This window comes from Plectrocnemia conspersa, unplaced genomic scaffold (assembly GCF_051122295.1).
Source record: "Plectrocnemia conspersa isolate PC_06_02 unplaced genomic scaffold, ASM5112229v1 ptg000009l, whole genome shotgun sequence".
Taxonomy (NCBI): Eukaryota; Metazoa; Arthropoda; class Insecta; order Trichoptera; family Polycentropodidae; genus Plectrocnemia; species Plectrocnemia conspersa.
Genome location: NW_028277173.1, coordinates 15,165,932 through 15,191,435, shown reverse-complemented (window position 1 = coordinate 15,191,435; position 25,504 = coordinate 15,165,932).

The window sequence follows — 25,504 nt, the reverse complement described above, 5'->3', positions numbered from 1 at the left end:
TTAATAAACGCAAAATACTTTTAATATTTTGGAATTATTAAAATATTGAGAAAAGCTCTTCATTATTTTTTTCTGACAAATCTCTTTTTGTATGCATTTTTATAATTAAAATTAACCATATCTTGAAAACAAAACCTTATTTGGATTGAAACTATTTATTTATATCATAATTAAATTACACAGCAAAAATTACACATGAAATGAATTACACAAGAAATAAATTTTTAACTGCAGTAATTTCACATTCTCCAATAATATGTTTAGCCCTTCTGGTTTGCTTATTAAATATCAAAAGTGTAACCAAAAAGGTTATTATTTTTTTTATAAATATTTTCATTTTGTGATTTAAAATTATATTTTAAAAGTATTTAATTATTAAATTTAATTACATTGACATAATACACTTTCCTATAAATACAAAAAATACAGTAAAATACATATCTAAATAAAGTCAACAAAAAATATATTATCACAAGTTCTTATTTTTATAACGAATAAATCTAGGAAGTGAAATTTAAATATAAATATCAAATAAAAAGTAATTAATAATTTAATTATTTAATAATCATTTTTTTCTATTTAAAGTCACTTTCTATCACCAATAGAATATATTTATGGAAAAATGTACATTTTTTTGGTTACGCTTTTGACATTATATATACATAAGGCTTAAAATAGTTTACTAGAGAACGTGAAATTACTTACGTGTAAATTTTATTCCTTTTGTAATTTTTTCTATTTTAAAAAATAATTACACATTGTTAGTTTCGCTTTTGCTATTTTATAAGCAAACCGAAAGGTTTAAAATATTTTACAAAAGAATGTGAAATTATTAAGTTTTAAATTTTATTCCATTTGTAATTTCTTCCCTGTGTAATTTTTTTATTAAATTCAATCGCATGTATTTTTTTCTTTGTGTAAGTCATTTTATGTGTAATATCCTTATTGTGAAATTTTGCTATGTAATTTTATCATGTAACCTATTTTACATGGTTATTTTATAATACAAAACATATTTTCGTAATAAAATATGTTTTGTATTACAAAAAAAGAGAAAATTTAATACGATTTTAAAAATTAATATTTTATAATGCACATACAGTTCTTAAATTATTACTAAATAATTTTTTATTTTTATATTATTCACAAAATGTATATTAATTACCAACTATTTTATACAAGTTTTACTGATTAAAAATAATTAAGATAAAAATAAATTGACCAGAAATTCCACAACAGTCATTTACGACACGGATACAAGTTGAACTCTCAATGTACTTATATAGTACATAGTACACATTATACATAATGTATTAGCTCTTCGCAGTTGCATGAATTGCTAAAATGCAGTTTCAACTTTATCTACCGGCACAAAGTAAGCCTTCGCGAGCTCCTGTGAGAATTTCGCAGCCTCTGCAACTTACCTCGGCTCTAACTGCCGCAGACCGCGGCTTGGTTAAATTAATAACTCCTCTTTTTTCGACAGTTAAAATTAACCGAGCGCTCGTTGGTGAGTTGGCGCACCCTCAGCTCGAAACGTTTCTCTCATATGTATGCTATATTTATGTATGTATATGTATGTACTGATATATAGTGCTACATCTAAAAATGTTGTTTGTTCTTAAAATTAAAAACGATTATAATTAGCGTCTAAGTTAGTAATATAATTTTATTTAAAAATCATTTTGTAGCTTGATATGATACGTATCAGATGGTCCATAAAATCAAATTGGAATATTGTGTTCATCATAAGCTCTAAGAAAAAGCTCATTGCGAACCCTTTCTAGCAATAAATATTTTTAAAATAGCTGCACAGTTTTAATCAAAATAGCTATCATTCCATTTTTTAAAGATATCTCAAAAAAAGATTTTGTATGTATAAATTATCTATGCATTATTATATTGTGAAATTAAAAAAACATATTATTGCATATGATAGAGCTGCTAGCAAAAATATAGCGCTCCGCTTTAATCTCTAGTTGATGTAATACCTAAAGCTTAAAATGAGAGATAGATAAAAGAGATTAATAACTAATGCAATTTAATTTAACTTTTTTGCTTTCTTGTCTTAAACAGCTTAGATTATCGTATGATACGTAAATAAAAATTTGATTTTTATTTCCCTTATATATTTTTCTTTATAATACAATATGTGATAAATACGACAGTGGAAAAAGCTTAAAATATGTTTTTAGTACAATTTTTAAATTCCTAAGTCTTCATTTTTAGATCACCAATGTGTATATTTGGAATGAATCCATACTTTAAACCTACACCTTAATATAAAGCTCACCCCTTATTGAACAACAATCTTATAGTAAATAAATGCAAAATAAGCATCTTACTTATTATTTTACATTATATTTTTTTTACAAATATATATATTTATTTTTATTATGCTCTAAATATTAAAATATCATTTAAAATGATTTTTAAAATGCGTTACAATATATTAAAATGAAATTTTTTAAAATTAAAATTGATTTTACTATTTTTTATTACAATAATTATTAAATGATTTACAATATAATGCAAAATAAATTTCATAAAATCCACAATAAATTAAAATTAAAACATTAATATGTATCAAATTTGCACAAATAATTATTATATCAAGCTAATACAAAACAAATTGTTTTATTATAAGGTTTATTTATAAAGCTCGTTTATTTATAAAGCTTTCAAATTGTTATTCTGTATTATATTATGGCTCAGATGGATATAAAATATTGCATTTTAATTATAATCAATAGCTAAAAATGATATTTGATCAACATTCTGACTATTACCTGTAAAAACAGAAAGTAGGATAGCTCGATTTTTACTTTAGCAAGCTTTATATACAGAAACATGATTAATAACATAAAAAATAATAAAATGTATATTTACTTATATAATATAAAATCATAGTAATTCGTAATTTATAATAAGTATTATTTTATGTATTATAAACATATGTAAATATATATTAATAATGCACAAGATGTTATAACGGGTATTTCATATACATATTTATATTTTACTAAGCACGGTTGAAGCTTTAAGCTTTTGCAAATTATAATATCATTTGTAGATTTTGTTTATATGGATCTACCAAGCTTTTCGCATTAGTTTAATATCGGATTAATGTATTCAATGTTACACCAATTGTATGTAAACAATGTGTTTATAAATAAAACGTATTTCTTGTCATGCTATCATGCAAGTTTTTAATGTAACTAGAATTTAATAATGACTTAAATAATAAATAATGTATCTGTATTTTTTATGAATTCATATATCTTCTCCCCTGTATGTTATATATTAACCCCTTACCACTTTTATACATAAAATGTTTAACAATAACTGCCTTATAATCTACTAGTTTATAACTACTCACCGAGAGATGTCTCAAAACAAATTTTAAATTGTGTATTGAATCGTATCTATATGTATATATGGTCAGTAATATATATGTTTATTAATTTTGTTTTGAATAAATATATATTTGCGATATATATATAATAAAAAAAACAATATATAAAAAAAGCAAATTTCTTATTCTTTATAATTTTATTATATATAATCGAATTTAGTATTGTTTAGTAACAATAACATTGTAAATGTAATTGTGATGTTTTGTTTATATTAACAATAAGTACTTAGGATTAAGTTACTCGAGACATCTATTGGAAAAAAATAAAAATTGAAAATAATTTACTTGTTTTATTTTTACCCAATAGATGTCAGTTTTTCTTTTTTTATATCTTATATTTTGTAAAAATTGTGGTTAAAATATAATATACGTATATATTTTTTACCTACAATTTTATACATAAATTATTTCTTTAAGAGCTTTTACTATGTTTAATGATGATTTTTAACTTGAAAAGACATGTTTTGTGTTTAGGTTTCACTTATAATATCTAAGCTTGTATCTTCAATGAATAAAACAAATAAATTTCAATAAGACGTATTTTATTTACATATATTTTATTATCTAGTTAATTGAAGTAGTAAATAATTATATATAAAATAAAATAAAAATAGATGGCATTAAATAACAAAACTAAAGGTAAACTATTGTTTGTGTTCCAAAAATTAATTATAATCTTAAAATTTTATATATTGTACATATTTATAATCAAATATGCACATACTGAATCAAATTAAATATTTATTTTTACTCAAAAATAAAATAATTAAATATACAATCATAAAGCATACTGTATTTTTATTTTAACTATAACCTATGAACAACGAATTATACTATTTAAAAATAAAAATCAGCAAGTCTTACAATCAATATAGTATTTTTAATGCACCGTTAAAATAGATTTTACTAAAAGAACTGAAAAGTAATTTTCTTTAAATGTGAATTATACGCACTTTAGTTTAAATTCTTTCCACTGCGAATTTTATACTTTGTACTGTAAATCCTTAACCCTTTGGTCTTCCTTTACATCTGTTGACAGTTGCGAAACGTCCATTTCCTGTTTGAACCAAAACTTAACTTAAGCGCATTATCAAATTTAAAAAAAAATTATAGTGCAACATATAAAATTTACAATGAAAACTTCAAAATTTGTACTGCAATTTTATATTTCCCTTTCTTTAATAGCATCAGTAATACAATATTACAAAAGCAAAATGAAACGAATAATATTATAAAAATAGTTTAATAACAGTAAGGTACAATGAAACTTTTAATTTTGAACTTCAAGCTATTTCTTAATTGAGTAATACAATATATATATTTTAGAAAAATAATATATAAAGAAGATATTAAAATGGTAATTTTTTTAATAATACAAATAATATATACACAAATAATATTTACAAACATTTTATATTATTTAATGTTTTTTATTGTTTTTTATAATTTGTTTTCATTTTTTAATCACATAAAAATAATATGATTTTAAAAACATAATTTTCAGATAAATAATTCCTACATAATTTATAAAATTTTAATAATCATAACATATCTTACAGAAATTAGTTTTGATATTTTTTAAATATATAATATTTTTAATGATATAATGAACTATTTTTAGAACCTAATCATTAATAATTAATTTTTGTATAATGACTAAAACATAAATTAGAAGGGAAAATAATTAATTTAATTAACGAATATTTTTATTTTATACGAATATATAATAAACGAACAGTCTGGCTAAGTTATAGAAAGAACCTGTTGATATTAATGCGTTTATTCGTTAGCTACAAGCGCGCGTATTTTGAAATAAAAAAAGAGGATGAAAACTGCGATGCCAAAAGAAGCAAAAGAGTTGAACTCGAACATATGACGGGGGAATGTGTCAATTGTATATCTCGATGGCCGTGACCCGTTTATGCGCTCTCTCGAACATTGTTTACGTTAAAATGGCAACACTTTTTTTTATTGTTGGCAACCCTTTTTACACGTTTTTTATTCGCGGAACCCAATTCAACCCCGCAAACGTTCAAAACAGAACGGTACGTACATTGGAGCCGATCATGTCTGATCGAACGTTTATTCAGGCTGCTTTTTTAACTTTATTTCAGTACCTCGATACGTCTCTGACGGATGCATGAAAAAGTCAGGACATCATAACCGCATTTATTCGATAATCATTAATTATATTTCTCTATTTGAAATAATTTTATAAATAATATTTTAAAATCATTCCATTCACTTTTTTTAGTCACAAATAATAATATATAAATTTATAAAGTAAATATACAAAGTCCAGATAATAATTCTAAAGCATTTTATTTTTTTATTACACCCTTTAATAATCATAAATATCCTGGAAAATTATGCTTCTGAATTTTTTTAGAGAAATTCTAAAGTCTTAAAAATTTTTTAACGACCTTTTCCATTGAAGGTCTGTTATATTTATATATATATAACATATAGTATAATAAAATAATATACAGATATATTTTTAACTATAGTGGTTTCGAAGACTGTCTGTTTCGTATACATTCAAAGGAAGTTCATTGATTTTTCTGAAAGTTTCGACTGTCTTTAATCGGTAGTATTTCTATAGAAACTTACTTTATAATATGTTTTATTTTATTAAAATCATTATTAGCTTAAATAGTTTTTTTTCTAACATTTATAACAATGCTTTTAATATAATACATTACGTATATATTATACGTACTTTTCGACCATTGCATGAATCTGAAATTCAAATATTCACTCACACATTATGCGATAATGAATTAATATGCGAACATTAAGCGGAGAAAATCGCCATTAAAATATATCACGCTAAACACAAGTCGGGCATAAATTCGGTAAAATAGTATGGTGTGCTTTAGTGGGGCGGCCTCATACACTATTCACGGCGAACTAATTCGGGCAAGAACGGCGGTGCGCACATTCCCTGGGCCGAAAACCTCGCAAATACCTTCCTTATCCCTTCCTTATCAGCCTTATCAGCGGCTGCTACATTTCACTCCAGATCCCCGGGCGAAGGGCTTTGCCAAATTAGGGGGGCCCACACAACGAGAGGCGCACAAATATGTGAATTAATTTTATTATAATATATTTAATGTCCATTTTATATTTGTAGATATTATATATCGTGAGAAAATGTAACGAACGCTTGTTGCTGTTTGACGAGACAAACTGGTCCAGACGGACAAGGGAATCATCTTAGTAACGTATCTATTAAAGTAGCTTTTTGAATAACCTGTTTATTCTTCGTTGTGTGTAAATATTTAATAATAAAAAAATGTAAAATACAAATATCATATACGGTGGGGTGATTAATGTAAAAAAATACAACAATGTAATAATTTAAAAGCAAAAAGAAAAATATGCAATGAAATTGTTTACTATTCTGCGGCTGACATTATAAAACGTCAATGCAAAATTTAGATTGCAGCGTCAACGCATCGATAATATTAAATCGCGTACATTTCTTTCATTATTGATTTTCTACAGCTAGGTCCTTTTATAATTTTATACCCACAAAAGTGTTGAAATTTATAAAAAAAAGGCAGTCAAAGGAAGAGACAGCAATGTTTCATAATGGAAAAATGACATTTATTTCTAAGAAAACGAAAGGCTGTACACTAACACTCAATTTCGATTTATAGCACATGCTTTAAAATATGTCTGAAGGTTAAATATAGTTTACAATACGACGTTAAGTGTCTATAGCGATTTAGTATCGAGAAAAATACGTATAAAAAATGGCTTCCAAAGAAAAAAATATTCCAAATGCAGTAGTGCCACACCAAAATGTAGTTTGTTTTGTTCTCTGGAAAAAAACGAGAAGAAAAATTTCATCCTAGAGCGTCATGGAAGATTTTCCGCATTGTTTACGTGTAAAGAGACATCCTCAAATGATGATAATCTTAAGAAAAAACATGGATAAATGTTTTCAAAAAATAAAAAAATATGCATGTTTTTATTAAGGTGACAAAAATTTACGTTTAGCTAAGAATGCTATTAAAAAAATCAAAGATTTTTAAAAATATTTCTAAATTATATTTTTTAAAACAATTATTAATAATTCTTAAAACGCTCATTCTGTAAGAAAAACCTTTCATCTAAACGTTTTTGAAACCTCCATATTGATATTGATTTTATAAACCGCTTAACATATGAAAATTTTAGCTACCAGGACTGAAAAAATATTTCTTTGGAGGCTATATCCAGTTTTTTAATTTACAGCTTTCAAGCTTAATTATTAATGCATGTTGTTCAAAAATTAGGACTGCTGTCAAATTTTCCACTTGATTTTTATAAAAACCTTGTTTTAGGGTAGAAATATATGGTCTATAATAAGAAAAATCAACTATAATTTTTTTATTTATTTCAGTGCAAAGTTGGGCAAAAACTATTTTTTTTAATTTTTTAATTTACAATTTTTTTTGGCTGTGCTAAAAATAGCCAAAGTATGTTCTGATTTCACTGAAATTGTTTAAAAGCGTTAATTTTGTGTTCTTTTTTAATTGTATTAGCTAATTATCTTAATTAATTCAATGCAAAGAAAATAACAATAATAAGAGGTATATATCAATAATATAATTTTTATTTAATATTTTACTAAAAAAAGTATGTACTTACTTTAAGGAATTCATCAGATACTTTTTTAAAATAAATTAGCTTTGTTTCATTGTGTGATAGTAATTTTTTTTGTGGAAACTGAAAAAAATCTTAAATTTTAAATTTTAAGGACTTTACATGTATTGATGTTCATGTTATCATGTTATCATTAGTAGCTTAGGTTTCAATAAATAAATTTAAATAATAGGATTTCCAATTTTTTCTGATTTTATCCACCGGGATGAGTTTGCTCACATCACCTTTTTTCGTGTGAAGGTGCTAATAAAATCTTACAATAATAACAATCTATATTATGTCGTAAATAAAGTAGTAAATATTTACGTTCATAATAAAGAAATAAAATATAATGTAAAAATATATGTTTTTTTTTTACGTTAAACGATCGACGAACTGTATAGTAATTAGATGCTAAACAAGGCGAGCGATATTACTTTATAGTTTTTTAAATTGTTCCCAATCTCAGCATTCGGTCCATAGTGATAATATTAAAAAATAAATAAAGGGTTGTATTATTAGTAAATCCTAAAATGAAATATTTTATGGACATCGTGTGGTAATATTTTAAACAATTGTAAATAATTTATTACTATAATGTGAATCAAATGACTCGTGCCTCACGAGTAAATATTTTTGTTATTATAATAATTTTATATAGTTAAAATTGAATCTACTGCATGATTATGATATCATAATTTAAATAATAATCTTGGCATTCTACCGCTACATTATCTGACTAAAAATCGTCATATTTATTTTAGAAATATCATAATGACTATATTACTTATATTTTCTTATAACCGAACTCGAGCGTATTCCATTAATTTTAAGTTGTTTAACATTTATCACCAATAAACGAAAGCCTACGCATATCTATGCATATATACACACATGCGTAGTGTGTGTATAATCGGCATCTGCGTCATTTAGGCCAAGATGAAATTTCTGTAATACCCGAAGGGGTTAGATGATTGATATCAGCAAACACGGTGGGTCTCGATTCTGCCACCCTTCCACCTTCAGAGGAGGCTATAATGTTAGAACTCCAACCTCCGCATTTCGACTTCATTCGAAAGACCTCCCGGCCACCCAACAAGTCCGCGTTCTTTTCCACCCAACGGGTTTAATGACGGGGTCCCTCAGTCCGATTCTTACGCGTCATCAAAACGTCCAATTAGTTTTATTGGATCCGGCAACGATTCCCACTCACACACGCGCAAAGTTTTCAAAGACATATAATATTATATATAAATTAATAATAAATTTTAACGGTTTACACTATCAACCCAATTATGTACCACTCTTCCAGGTTCATTAGGGCACGTACCCTTTCGGTTTCCCATACTCTTAATTTAAAATCCCAAAGGCGAGCTGAGTTAATAATTCACTAAGAAAATAATCCTTAATTAAATTTCAGCCAAGGACGTTCGACCTTTCTGAAATCCTCAAAATTTTAGATCGATTGTGTGAATTGCTGAGTTGGAGAATATAAAGTTTTATTAAAAGATTAGGGGTGTTTGGTTCAGTGGGAAAAGAAATAACCACCCCTTTCGAGTTTGTTGTTTGAGGGGTCAGAGAGAAGAGGTTTGCCTCAGAAACGACTCCCTAACACCCTTTCGCCCACTTCCTCCTGTTTTGCCTTTACTTATGTATTTGTGTTATGATTACGGACCCGAAACACCAGTTAGATAAAACATCCCGGTTATTTGCCCAAAAGGGCCAACGTTACAAAATATTGTTTTGGAAGTTTTATTATAAATTATTTTAATATATCCTGATCCTCTAAAATTTACTAAACTAAAAAAAATATATTTTCTTCCTGCGGATTCAATAAGAGAAACAAATATTCATAAAACATGGCTAATAATATTATATACGACATTAGTTTGTATATAACTATAAATAAAATTATATATAATCATATGTCTTTATACATCTCAATATCTTAAAAGTATGTAAAAATATCCTAAAAGGAATATAATTAAGACAAATGTGAAGTTAATAGTAGATGTCTATTTTTAAGAGATTGAGAAATCGCACTTTAATGGCATTTAAATAACTTTGCATAAAATGTTATAATTTTAATTGAGATTATGTATAAAAATAAAAATAAATATCACTCTAATCATTGTATATATTTGATAGTACGTAAATATAAAACAGATTTTTTAATTTTTATATTAAAAATATTAAACTTACAATTTTTGCTAATGTTAATCAACTCAACCCCAGTTTACAACATTTTATTTTTTAAATACACATATTTGAATGTAATATATAAATGTTTCTATATAGACATTCATATGTTTTCCATTTAACCCATTATGCGGTTCGAGCACGGTCCAGATCCTCCATGTAGCAGTGAAGACGGGATAAGGAAACCTAAAAGCCGGCCACCGAGCGAAAGGGGCGAAGAAGGATAGACAAAGGAGAGAGGCTGGAGAGAAAGACGAATAGAGAGCAGGGCCGGAGTGGGACGGACACAGCCGGAGCCCCGGCCCCGAAGAACGGGGGGCAAAAAGGAGAGGTAACCCAGGCCGGGGTGGGTGTCTTCGGTTAAGGTGAAAGGGATGGGTCGCAAAGTTATATACACTCAAGGAAACACAACTAAAATCAATAGTTTCTGGGACCTTACCATGGAATATTGTATACTTGAATATTAGACGAGGGTGGCTGGGCTGGGCTACTACACACTCCTCGCGCCCAACTATAAATATATGTATGTATGTGTGTATGTATTGTATAATGGTGGGCGCCCCTGCCAAGCAAAACCCGCCGACAATTATATTTGAAACTTATGTAGCGTGCTAATTCTCTCTTTTCATTCTCTCAAGGCCATGGCGGACTCTTATTTAACGTTAGAAATGTTATTAAGTACCCGCCCCAATACACTTATATTCAAAAATACTTCCATTATTTATTTTAACTATTTCTTTACAGAATATATTTTTGTGGTTTACTTAAAACAAATATCGCCATTAATAGAATTAATAAAGAATGCAAAATCCATTTTCCTAATCGTAAATAAAATTTTTAAGCGCGTCTAACCTTTTGAGAACAATTGCTCTTAATCTACATCATAGTTTCCCATTTTTTTTTTGGCTCAATACCTCTTTTCTAAGACATTATTTTTAACGCTTTCATCTAAAAAATTCAACTGACAATTCCCTTAAGGTAAGATTAATTTAGTATATTTGATAATAAAATTTTGTTAAAAAGAAGTATCTTATCCTAAAGTCTAAGTATGAATTTTTCCGAATTAAGCAATATAAAACATCTGTCTTTATTAATACTAAATTTTAAATGTATACCAATATTTATGTAGTTGCATAATTAATTTTGGAAATTTAAAGAGCGGTTTTTTTATCTGATAATTTAATGAAGTTCTTAGTTCATCAAAGCAAATATAAGGCCGATTAAAGTAGTTGTGAAAATCACATTTTTTTGCCATTCATATACTTCTTTTCTCTGTTAAAAACTTGCAAGAGAGCATACATATTTTCAAACATCTGGAATGGACTCGCCCTTGTTATGCAACGGTACAAAAACTCAGCTGTTGTAAAACGTTTAAAAATATACATACAAATCTAGTTAACAAAAATAGGCCCTATAAAATTTTTTAAGAAATTAGCAAATTTGTGGAAAAATTAAAATTCTCGATTTCCCATTTTTTTCGATATTTTTTTATTTCGATAATCTTGCCATCCGGTAACCAATTATTTACTTGCCATCAAATAAAAAATAGACTTGAATTTCATATATAAGAAAATAAATATATAAATTAAAACATGCAGAGATTTAAAAAATATCAAAAATTTTAGGGAATATAAAATTTAAAAAGATAGAAAATGGAAGAAGTGGTTTAAATTAACAAATATATAATGAACGCGTTTTTGGCTTATCAAAGAAAATATGCACACTAAAAACTTTGGCATTTACTGTTGAATGTTTGAGCACGTACATTTTTTCAATATATTTTAATTAAGCCCTATTAAGCCTTATGTAACAATATATTGTATTAACCTTATTTTAAAATTTTATGTTTTATTAATGTTCTATAAAATATTATTTGTATTTTTAATTTTTTCAATATATTGTATCAATAGTTACAATAATTTTATTTATTTTACATAAAATGGTCACTTTTTTACTGTGTCAAATATTTTTTATTTTTGTGCATTTTTTATCTTTGTATTATTAGTATGATGACAAAACAAATATTTACGAATTCTTTTCGATAAAATATGTATGCACCACAAAGCTCAATTTTAATTAATCGTCACGATATTTCTAGTCTAATCGTCACGATAATTCTAGTGACACCTAATCTGTCATGATCGATTGTAATAATTATTATAATAATCAGTAAATTCGATTTTCTAGACACTATAGAAGTTGATAAGTATATGTCAGCAAACTTTTGTTTTGGAACTTTGGAACATACTCCGCTAAAGTCCTTAATTTTGCTGTTAAAAATATTTGAGTATCACTATCGAAGCTCAGCTACAAACTTCCACTTCTTAGCTATAGGTATTTATTGAAAAAATAACAATAAAACCAATTAAAAATGTAAAGCAATTCTATGAAGCAAGACTGCGTCATTTGGATGTTTCAAATCACAACTTAATTAAAAATAAATAAACCAAGATTATAAATATTACTTTATTTTCTTGAGCTTTACCCTACAGATTTCTCCGCAAAGATAATAATATTGCTCTTTTTCTTATCATAAAAAATATGTTTCTTAGCAAGTTTCCAGTACTATTTAAAATCAATTTAGATTGATTTTAATGTACTTTAAAATGCATTATAAATAATTAAAATCTATCTAGTTTATATTAAATAAATGTTTAAGAAATTTGGATATTACTTGTTAGGTTTTTGTTAAAATGTTTCTATTTTATTAAATATCTTATTGTCCCGCTATACTATCTGAATTCTTATATTTTGCTCTAGAACACGCTCTTACAATGGAAACACGCACACTATGTCAATATTTTTTTTTGTGAAAGCTAACATACTTAAATTTGTCTTAAGCAAAAGCAATGCGGAGATATTTCAACTAGCGTGCTTTTTTTAAATTTATATAAAAATAAAAATAACTAACCCAAGTTTTAACTGTCGATTAAATTTAGTATACATTTATAACGATCATCAATTTTGTTGATATTAACTTACAATTAAAAATATATGGTTCTACATTTATAAAAAAACAAAATGAAAAACCTAATCCCTTATTTAAAAACAGATAAAGAGGAAGGGTGTTGTATGATTTGATTTTGTATCTTAAATAGTTATCAAATTAAATTATAACACCGCGTTCGATGTGAATCTCTGGCTTTTTGGTTTTGGCGTGCGTAGTGGGAAACTATCCAGCGGTGTGGGTGTTTGCTTTACATTTAAATTGATCCCCGTTCAACTCCCAGCGGGAACAGAGGAAATGACCAAAGGGAAAAGGATCAAAATTGGCCTCTGCAAATTTTGAAACTTATTGCCTAATAATAGTGTGACATAAAATAAGACAAAGGGTATGGGCGCGCGTCCTGAGGATTATGTGACGCTGATGAAATCACGTAAATCCCGACCAGACCATATTACATTTTCAGTCCGTCTTTATTTACAAGCGAATGGACCGCCCTCGAATACACACACTTATTATTTATACACAGAACGTTATTATAATACATTACATTATACCGTATTACATTCGCCTTGAAATTACCAGGAATTTATGTACCTAATAACAAAATTATTATAATAAATACAAGATGTTATAATATACATTTATAATCAATAACGAGAAAATTCAAATTTTATTTTAAGGGTGCAAATTAAGCAACTTAAAATGAGTAAATTCAATATATAATAGTTCACAAGTGAAACTAATTGATTAGCGCCACAGGCATTTTTATTCATATATACTTGAAATTTCAGAAAATGCTTATTTACGATATAATAAAAACACATTTCGCAAGAATTTCAGGGAAGTGGATTTGAACCCTCATTATCCCTCTCTGATAAAAAATATTAAAAATAATAATCCATAAGTTTATTTATTTATTTTTTATAACTACATTACAAAACAAAGCAATGTATATTCGGTAATTATGATATGATAGGTTTCTCTAATTCGTCATAATAGTTTATTAAGGACGGGGTTTACTTGCGGTAACTTCCGGTTGCGGGTTCGAAACCCCGCAGCAGCAATTGCTTTTTTATAATATAAAAAAAATAATATTACAATACCATACCATTATAGATAATAAATCATAATACACCTAATAATTTATAATTACTCAGCACTCAAGGCACATAATGTTTCAGACAGTCTTTTATAAACGTTATAGTTCAAGATATATAAATAGTTCCTTAAATGCATCGATCGTTCAATACCTATCATTATTTTTATTATAATTTTTAATGGTTTCATCGCTGACAACAATTTTTTTCTATACATATCTTTGTTAACTGAACGAACCATATTTTATTTTTAACAAATAAAACACTGTATAAACAGAACATATTGTTAAAATAATTAAACTTTAACAGTATTTTTTAAATCTAAGTGTAATACTACTAGATTTCATATTGCTCAAGTTTTCGATTGACAGGTCCAATGTATCCAATCTAAAACATCCCTTCAAGGGACAGTGCTATTGAATATACGGATTGCATCCACATTGATTTACATAATTTTCAGGTCACTCCATCTACATGTAGTACGTCTATTCACATCATCAAACCTTATGGCTATAACTATATTCTAGAAAATAATATGACTTACATTATTAAATATTATTAATTCAGGACTATAAAAAAATATTCACTAATAAGACAAATTTATCATTTAAAAGCAATTTTAATAATCAGAAAGTTGCATTGCTACATTAAAAATAGAATCTAAAACACTATGTAGAGAGAAGAATCATAAAAAATGTTGAATCATCTGCATATAGAAGACCGAGTTAAATCATCTTAGCAACCGAGGTACGATATTATTTTTACTAATAACATGTAGAAAACCTTCGCAAAATCTATATATACAACGCCTACTTTCTTTTTGTACTATGTTTTAAAATTAACACTGGTTAAATAAATATCTGTAAAAATAAATTAGCATAACATCTTAGAGCTTTTACTGAGACAGACTTTTATACAATATCTGTGCGATATTTGCATTGCAGTTTTAAATCTTGTCTTATAATCTAGTCTAAGACTACTGCTATTAAAAATATGCTTCTTTCACAGCATTTCCCGCAATATCTAGAGAAATTTCAATTACTTCAAAATTCTATATTAAATATCAGCAAATAATTATAATTAAAATTAACATTTTACCCAACACGTTTATACAATTTATGAACCGTGCATAATCGGCGGCGATTTATCGCGCAATTCGAAAGCTTAGTAACGGCACTGCACACACAGTATGTATTATACAACATATAGTAACACTGTTGCAGCAATGGAGCCGAATATTAGATTGCGCCTACGATACGCGAAGCAACTTCTCGAATTTCATTAATTGTTGGCGGGCCCGCAAAGGTGTGCCCCCTATGTATAGGTAGTAGCTTCGATAATATATTTATACATACGTTTGCCAATAACGGTCGCATTGGCCAACGGCGTTATCTCGATCCGAAGTCTTAATTATTGATACGTGAGTTCTGCGGCTTCACCTTGGTGGGGTCTGGGGGTGATCGGGGGGTCGAACAAGAAGATGGCGCCACCGGCCATATTTATGTCCGGAACAATTCCGTATTGGGGAGTCAACGTTAATTTATTCGCTTATCTCCGTGCGATTCGAACGGCTACCCATACCGAACACACCTACGTATTATCTTGTGGCAAACGTGTCGTTCGGATTGGATTGCATTGGCAAAGTGGACACGTGTGTCGTTGAACGCACGGGTTAGTCTGTTCTGCACGAGTGTTAAATCAAATGGCACAGAAGATAATCTTATCGCGCTTAAAATAAAGCTTCTACATCTTTATAAATCAACGTGGGATGACTACAATCGATTGATTTTAAATGCCAATACATCTGAACAATATTTCGAGATTAAATATCGTTTGATATACAGCTTTATTGCACTAAAATATAAATTATACTAATATAAAAATAAAATTTAGGTGTCAAGAGGCGGTACCAAAACAGTAAGAATCTAAGATGATGCAATAAGAGTTGTAATAAGCGGTCCGCGTAAATGCAAAATAGTCGAGCCTCGCAGTTGCTCAGTTGTAAACCGGTCTCCCTGGTATCTGCTTCTTTGTGGTCATCTGAGTCGATTGTGTGAATCGAAATTTAGGGTTGCTCTCCGACGATATGTGAGTCTTGAGTAGTAATGTGAACAAATTTTAAATATTTTATACATTTCCTTAGACGAGGTTTGGAGGAATAGTACAGAAGACTAATATATGCCAATAGCCAATAATGATTCACTTATAAATATATTCTTAGCACGAGACAATGCCAATTGTTTGACTTAAAGATCATAAGCAAATAAAAGTGCGGTAATTGAATTTCTTGTAAAATTACGACTGGTGTTGTAAAATTACGACGGGTGTTGTAAAATTACGACTTCACTCGGGTCATGTTCAACAATGCACCTTTGTTATTATAACTTTCTAAGTGGCATAAAATAAATAGTATATGTAGAAAATAATATATACATATAATACAACATATATCAAATTCATGATTTATTCTGTGATCGAATCTGTACTTTTAAACGCAAGCCAAACATATTATTTTCATCACGTGTTGAATGTCCGGCAGTCGCTAAGAGACTGAGAGAGTACGCGATTTGTGCCGCATTGTTTGGCACTCCATCTGCAGGCTAATGAGGCGGTTTTCTATTCGCACATGCTACTGTCACAGAAATGATTATAAATTATGATATTTTAATTTTTTTACACTATTTTACTGATACTTGATTGTTGTTAAATTAAAGCCTCGTATTTTTGTCAAATAAATTACTTTGAATTTTGCAACTTTTTTTTTTTTTTTTTTTATATTTTTTAATATGGAAAATTTTACTGTTTTTATTAAAATTAAATTATAGTTAAAAATGAAAGTATAATCGTACACAAATATTGGTAAAACATTTTTTTTAATACACAAGAACATTATTTATTTATTTGTAATTGATATATGAGTTTTTATTATAATTTTAAATAAAATATTTAATGCATGCTTAATTAATGGTCACTCTCCATTACATGATACTTTACTTCCTATTTTCAAAAAATATCAACTTATTATCGTATGATTAATAGCATTTACATGAAAACATTGACATTCGTTTCATTTTGTCTGTGAACAAATCCTTACCAAGGACTTAATAATATTATTATCCTTAAGTCATAGATTCTTCCAATCTTAATTGTTTTATAAACTACAAATGTTTGATAAAGTCGAAATGAAATGTATGCGAATTGTTATTCTTAGAGTCGGTCATAAAGCTTATATTATCAAACAATGTTATTGGAGTGTTAATCGGTCACCCCTGCCTCTATTCTCACTTCCTGCTCACTTCAGTAAATTAAAACCACTATATATCTTTAAAAAATAGTGGTTGTAGTTTATTTTAAAATATTCATATCAATTTAATTTTTAACAAAAATACATTTAAGAGAATTCTTAAGAAATACTAAAATTTCATGAGAAATAAAAAAAATAATTTTGCTTTTTTTATGAAAAGAAACTCTACTTCCGATTATAATGGCTGTTGACATAATTTATTTTATGGTCGTTCTAAAAGTCATCGTTCAAATTTATTACGTTTTGATAAAGAAAAAAATGATTTCATATTGATAAGTTACTACATTCACGTGTATTATATTATTTTAAAATTATATATTAAAAATATTTTAATATTTTAATACATTGACCCAAATTCATCAAGACCATAGACACCTTCGTATATCAAAACATGTTATATTAAATTACATACACACACGCACATAAGATATATCTCAAATACTGGCACACCCGGCATATATAACACACAAGGCCAATATGCAATAACTATAAAACGCGGCAGTGTATGGTATAAGCTGCCACCCAAGCCCCGGACCCCACCCAGACCTTATGATCACCCCTGAAGGCCTCAAGCCCCGAAAGGAGTTTCGGACAACCCCGGATTAGAAATTCGCCAAACTACGGCCAGCGTTGATAGTGGTACCTTTACACACGCTAGGGTTTGTACATATAAATTATGTATCTTCGGTAGCGGCGCCATCCCACAGGCACGTAAGCAATTGCCAGATATAACCCTGAAGATAGCGCACGAGAACACCGTTTGCTTCTATGTCTTTCATTAAAATTCTAACGGCCTATGTAATAATAATAAAATCTGCCGAAACTTAACGAGATATGTGTGCGGCAGTACAATGTTATCGCGCTGATAGATAAAATTAACCCTTTGACGCTTTGTGTGACGTGGCCGCGTCAAAATCCATACCTAATATAATTATTATTATTAGTAATAATATGTTTATTGTAGCTGTGAGTTTTCATATAAAAATCTGTATGCACCATAATAACTTTCAACAACAGATAAATAGGAAAAATGCGATAAGATTACGACATTAAAAGTTTATAAAATGCATTACATATGCGGCAGACTTCAACGAGTTTTAATTTACAATGTGTTTACATAACAAAAAAGATCTTTTTAAAATCGAAAAACAACCATAAATAATATAAACGCAGTTTAGGACTTGAGCTGTTAAATATTGTTAGTCTGTAATACTATAAAAAAAAAAATACATGGTGGCGATGCGTGATTTTTCAGATTTTTATAAAAATTACTTATGGCTAAGAACAACGAATGTCTTATATTATATTTACTGATACAACTAAAATACTTATTGGTTTAAATAATAAATTTTATATCATAAATAGACTTCAAGTCTATCAGTAGTTTATATATTGTTTTAAACAAGCATACTACAGTTCGTCAAATTATTGATTGCACGAAAGAGTCCTGAAAAGTGGAAGAGTAATGATTTATGTATCATAGCAATGCCCTGTCCTCCCTAGCTACTTTTTTTATTATAAAGATCGCAGACAGTTCTTAATATACAATTAATTTAGATTCCTTGATGTGTTAAGCCTTATAAATCAGTATTGGAATGTTTAATTAAAATTTAACTAATAACTTATGTATATGAATAAACTCTACAGCAAGTTGACGTGAGTATTGTTATCATATTTGTAAAATTTAAAAAAACATACGCTATGTACAATTGTTGAATGTATCCCATTGAAAACTTTTTTCCGACCTCCCCCAACCGTAATTGGCTTAGCTAGTTTGAGAATTTAAGAAAAATATTCGCATAATATCGCCGTTTAATTTCGGACAAATTTGTATTCCCCGGAGGACACTATTACTGATCTTTATGTAGGAATGTCCAATCAAATTAGAACGAAGGAAATTGTCCACACGCTTATGTGACTTAAACTGCTCGCCGGTGTTGGTGAAACGGTTCGTGTACGTGAAACTGCTCATTTATGGCCCCTAAACATACAACCACGCTACGCGATCCGAGGATTGTTTTTGTAAGAATAATAATATTTTTTGGAAGAAAAACTTTTTTCTAAATAAGATAAGCAAGTAATATAAATGCCTAACATGCTATTACATCAATTAAATTATCTTAGTAAATATAATGGTAGCTCTAACTTAAAAGCTAGCACGTAAAATTAACGCCAAAAAAACGATGTTTCGTATTTAAAAATGATTTTTTTTATATAAATATATATATTAAAGTGTCTTATAAAGAAAGTTCATAGCTGCATAATGAAAATACCCTGCACTTTAAAAATGTGCCTAGTTGATGACGTCTCTTTTTGAGAGTACGTCTATATTTTTCTGTATGAGGCACAGAAAGAACAATAATAAAACAAAGATTTTAGATGAGGATCTTTATAATACTCGCTACTTCCTTTATAAAAACAGATATTGCTGCACACATAAAAATCTTACTATCTTTTGGGTGAAAAGTAAAGTTATAATCGACCCATTTGTATTATGGACTGCATTGTAGAATATTAATATTTAATTTTATTTGAGATTTTTTTATCGCACAATGCGGCCAGAAGATCCAATGGGTTAAAGACCCCTATTTTAAGTATTAAGACACTCGCATATTTTTGCTGAAATTATTACCTCCATTTTAATAACATTATTTAATTGGTAATTTTCACTGACATTATTTTTAAAAAGGCCTATGAAGTCAAAAAATCAAACCAAATTTGTAACTAATGCTTTATTTTTTAAATTCAACATATTATTTATTCTTTAACATATTTTTTATTTCACGTGGCATCCCCTCTCATTTTCATGTGTGTTCAACGTGAACACACGTGTCATGGCGTCGTCCGTGTGTGTATTCATCTGTATAACGGTACTAATAGTCGGTTCGACCCAAGGATTCGTCGAGAGTGCCTATCTCATCTTCTCGGGTTATCCTTGCCACGTCCCTAGATTAAGCCATGAAAATACCGTAGCTCGTAGCTGCTAGCTGCTCTCTTTCCAACTCGACAAAAGCTGAGCTAGCTACATATACATGCTACCTACCCTTGCTACATTGTGTGAGATCGGCTAACCGAAATAATAAAAGAAAAGCGCAACGTTTAACCGAAAGCGAATATTTTTAACCTGTTGCATACAGTGGGATTCGCAACGGTTTACATCTATATAAAAATGAGAATATTTTTTTAAAAAACATGTTACTTATAATTTTATAATATGTAGTATTATTATTATATTATTATAACTGGATATATGTATAATATTTTTACAGATTTTAAATATCGCAAAACTATATCACAAAATATTGTTAAAAATAAACCTAAATATCAATGTTATGTATAAGCAAATGTATGGCCAAATATATAGTCCATATGATCTAAATTAGTAACCTATAATGCCGCGGGTTCGAGCCACGACAGTATACTCCAATTTTTATTTATAAAAATGCGCTATAATTAAAAATCAGTCCCAGCTGCAAATTGACATGCATTGAATATAAATTATAATCCACATAATAATATAAAATTATTTATATACACAGATTTGCCCCGTTGTCAGGTTTCAGCGTAAATTAAAAATATAACACATATAATTAAATTATTATTTGTTTACTATATTTATTTTTTTAAATATTACAAAAAAACAGGAAGTAGTAATCACAAATGATTAAAATATAATATCTTTTGTTATAAATAAGGGCATAAACTATGTATAATAAAATAATATTTAATGGTTGTCTATTTCTGCAAGCTCTTGATTTGTGATAGACAATTGATTTTAATGTCTGGCGTATCAGAAGAGTCTGGAAGGAATTGTGCATTATATAATATTATTCTATGCAAATGTTTTTAAAGCTTTAATAAATAAATTTGTGAGTATTCCGAGTTGTATGTTAAATTTAGTTGCAAGTAAAATAAAAAATTGTAACATTGCTTATCTTTTTTTTATATAAAACGCTATCTTTTATAATATATTGATAGTAGATTTCTTTAAGATGACATATTGTCCGATTTTATAAAATACAACAATATTATTTTAACTCGTTTTAATCAGCTGTGCCTATAATAAAGTATATTTTTAATTATAAAATGCAACTATATTGAAATTATATTTAATTAACAATTATATTTTTCATTGGTTTATTTATTAGATAATAAACTCTCAGTTCATTTATATACTATGTTTTTATATTAAATATAATATGTACACACCATCCATCTATTATTCTTAAAAATATCTAATTTACTATTATTTTAGTTAATTTAGAATTAAGAATGCAATTATTGAATGTTTCCTATGAATATATTAAATAATCATAATAGTAGTATAAGTCTCTGACTATTGACATGAAAGACCTGGGTTCGAATCCCATACGGACTTGAGTGTTTTTAAATTTCTACCGTGACTTTTAACTAACGGGAGATTGGAATTAGTGATTCTTATATAATTATAATTCCGATCGATCATTACAGATTAGGTTTACCTAGATTTTCCTAATCTCACGGACGAATATCGTGATGATTAATTAAAATCGAGTTGGGTCGTACATATCTGGTATTGATAATTCTCTATGTATTAAAATAAAAATAAAAATACTAATTTATTTTATAGTATATAAATTTAATAAAACATAAAATGATTATACAAAGTGGTTCCTTATTCACGTAGGTGTTTTGTGAGATACAATTTCAACTGTGTGCTGTAAATTTATAAGGAATCTGTTGATATTTTAGTAGAGTATGTTAATATTCATATTAAAAATACATCTTTTTTTGTGTTCATATGGTTAATAATAACTTTAAATTTCAATAATATTTATTATAATACGTTTTTTTAAATGTTCACTTAATGAAAAGTCTGCCTCAAACGTTTTCAGTTTCAAGATTTTACTACGTTAATTAACTAACCCCACGACTAGTTGCGATTGATATTTATTTCCTTACCAAAAGAGAACAATTCGAATGTATGCAGCAACTTTAGACTTATCAGATGAATAAGTCACACTTGCTAAATATTATACAATAAATAATTTACACACGTTGCGAAGAATTTATTAGCAAGGAACAATATGGATATAAGAAAGCTCTAACGCTCTTCTACGTGCAAATGATACTTCAGAGATGTCACGAAGTTCGTTAACATGTTTTTATTTAATTATTATTTTTATTCATAATTTTATATATTTTTTTTCTGTTATATTAAATTAATTTAATATATAGTTTAATATATAATTTAACATATAGCTTCTCAGAAGAGTGAAATTCAATGCTATTTCACAAGTATATTTTTTATTTTATATAAAATAATTTATACATATTCATGTTTTTTTTTTTAAATTTCTTGCTTGATTATATATGCATTTAGGTTGTAATTTATTTTTTTATTTACAGTACATACTCCAGTCTATCTACTATAGATATAAAGCCTATGTCTATATTTGTGTAATTCCGCTACACTCACTGTCATTATTTTTACTCTTAAAATACTAATTACTGTTCTATAAAAACCTATTAATTTTTAGTATGATAAGTACAATTTAACTGATTTTATAAAGTTCACGTAATATTGTTGTAGTTTCTACTGACTTTTGTTTTGTTTATTAGTTTCTGACAAACTGCAGTATTCTGTTGATTTTTTTAATAAAGAATATAATTCGCACAGCTGCAAAATATGCTTTACTTTTTTTGAAAAGTAACCGATTTTTAAATATTTTCAGAAAAGTAAATAACCCACAGTTGACCATAAAAAATGGAAGTAAACATATACTTTATCGTTGATCCTCTTGTATCGTTTATACATTATTACCAAAGTATCCGTAGTATAATTCCGATCAGATCTTGTAATATTGATGCGGGTACGAATGCGCGTGCCTTGGCAGGAGGTCCGCAGGGTATTCGCGGCCCTTGGGGGTGGGTCATAGGGTTTGGGGGTTGTTTCTCCCACGGTCCTCAAGCCGACACGTCCCGGGGAGGGCGCAATAAACACATTCCTTTGACATTTGTCCAGCTTCGTGGACCCAGCGGGTGGAATACGTGAGATAGCCGTCCCACGCTTTATTGCAATATCTTCACGGGGCTCACTAAATATCTCCGGCATTGTTTTGTTGTACAGATAGTACCTAGCCCCGAACTGAGGAATTCTGGGCCACTCCTATTCACTTATTCATCAAGTGGAATGAATGTTCATGAAGATAGCATTGTGTCCCCGCAGGAGAGCACGTTCCGTTGCTCCACATTTCACGCTTTTCCTGGTTCTACGAAAATTTCTGAATTAATATCGAGCTAGTTCACTCACTTATATTTGAGTCTATATAATTTATGTTATTTGGTTCATCAGTATATTTAAAAAAAATGTGTATTACAAATCCGCAAGAATAGCTATGACTTACGTATTATATGTGGAATGATACTTATGATTTGTTCGTCGATGCGTAGTTTTTATTTTCAAGCTTCTAGCATTTCAGTGGTTATTAGTTGTGAGTACTATGAGCATTCGACGATAAACATTATTCTAAAAATAAAGTAAAAATAGAACCGATTTTTTTTGTTGAAAAAAATATAAGGTTTTTATTTAACAATTACCATTAAAATAATGGAATAAAATATTATTATCAAAATTCATATGTATTTCTGTGAAGATGCCATGTAACGTGTTCATTTATGTTCTGCATGTCCCGTTCGCCCGAACGAAACGAGACAGTTTGGTCACATTGTGGTCAGGCGGCGTCAATGGGCCTTACTTTTTAGAAAATGATGAAGGCCAGACTGTCAATTGTGAGCGCTATATATTGATGTGGAAGACATGTGTTTCCAACAAGACGGCGCAACTTGCCACACATCGGGTGCAAGTTCCCTGATCGCATTATTTCACGTTTTTGATGACGTCAATTAGCCGCCAAAATCATGCGATTTAACGACCATGAATTTTTGTGAGGTTATGCTTATATTGTGTCTACGCCGACCAACCCAAAATGTTGTTGCACCTAAAAACCATCAACCCCAAAATTACAGCTGAGATTCCGCCCGTAATGTAGGTAAAAGTCATCGAAAATTACATTGAAAGGATCAGCTGCCACAAAAGGTTCAGAGGCAGCCATTTAATTTCTATTATTTTTCATAATTAATGCATTATATTAAATATTCCATTAATAAAAGAAAGCAAAAAAAGTTTGGAAAAAAAACTGGATCATCATTTATATGGCTGTAAAAGTTATTGGCCCTATGCTATCTTCGACATTAACACTGGTAGCTTGAAGATAATCTTTGTTGTGTTTAGTTTTCTCCGTATGAATAACCGTTTGGTTGTTCAGGTTGTTCAGTAGCTATGGTTTATTAAAAAAATCAACATATTATATATAGTACAACCACTAGTACATTTATTATCGCATTTTTGTTTCGAAGTTTGCAATTTGAAATGGAAAACTGACCAAGTTTAAAAGTAAAGAATTGGACTCTTACTGTATTAATTTCATAAAACTTTTCAAAAAATCTACTCCATAAGCCTTCGTTTGCTGGAAAGTTTTCCAAAACCGAGGCAATCGGAGACGACGGGCGTAGCCCCATCTTGCAAGCGTCATTACCCAAATGTGTGTCGGCGTATAAGGGCCCCGAGCAAGTTTATTATTATACAGCGGCCGTGGGTCTGCAAACTCCACAAAACTCCCGACCCACAACTCCACGCCACTGTCAGCTCCTTGCCCTGCCCTTCCCGCCCCTCGCCACCTCTCGCCCATGCTTGTAGACTATCTCCGCGCGCCACCGCGTCCATAACTATTCGCCCTCGGAGCAATGGCGTCCGTCGAGCAAACTTTAACGATTATGATTAGCATCTCAACGTGTATTATTTGAACCCCGTCTACGACCAAGTCCGCACCGCGCATACCAACTCCGTCAATAAGTCATAAGCACACGTA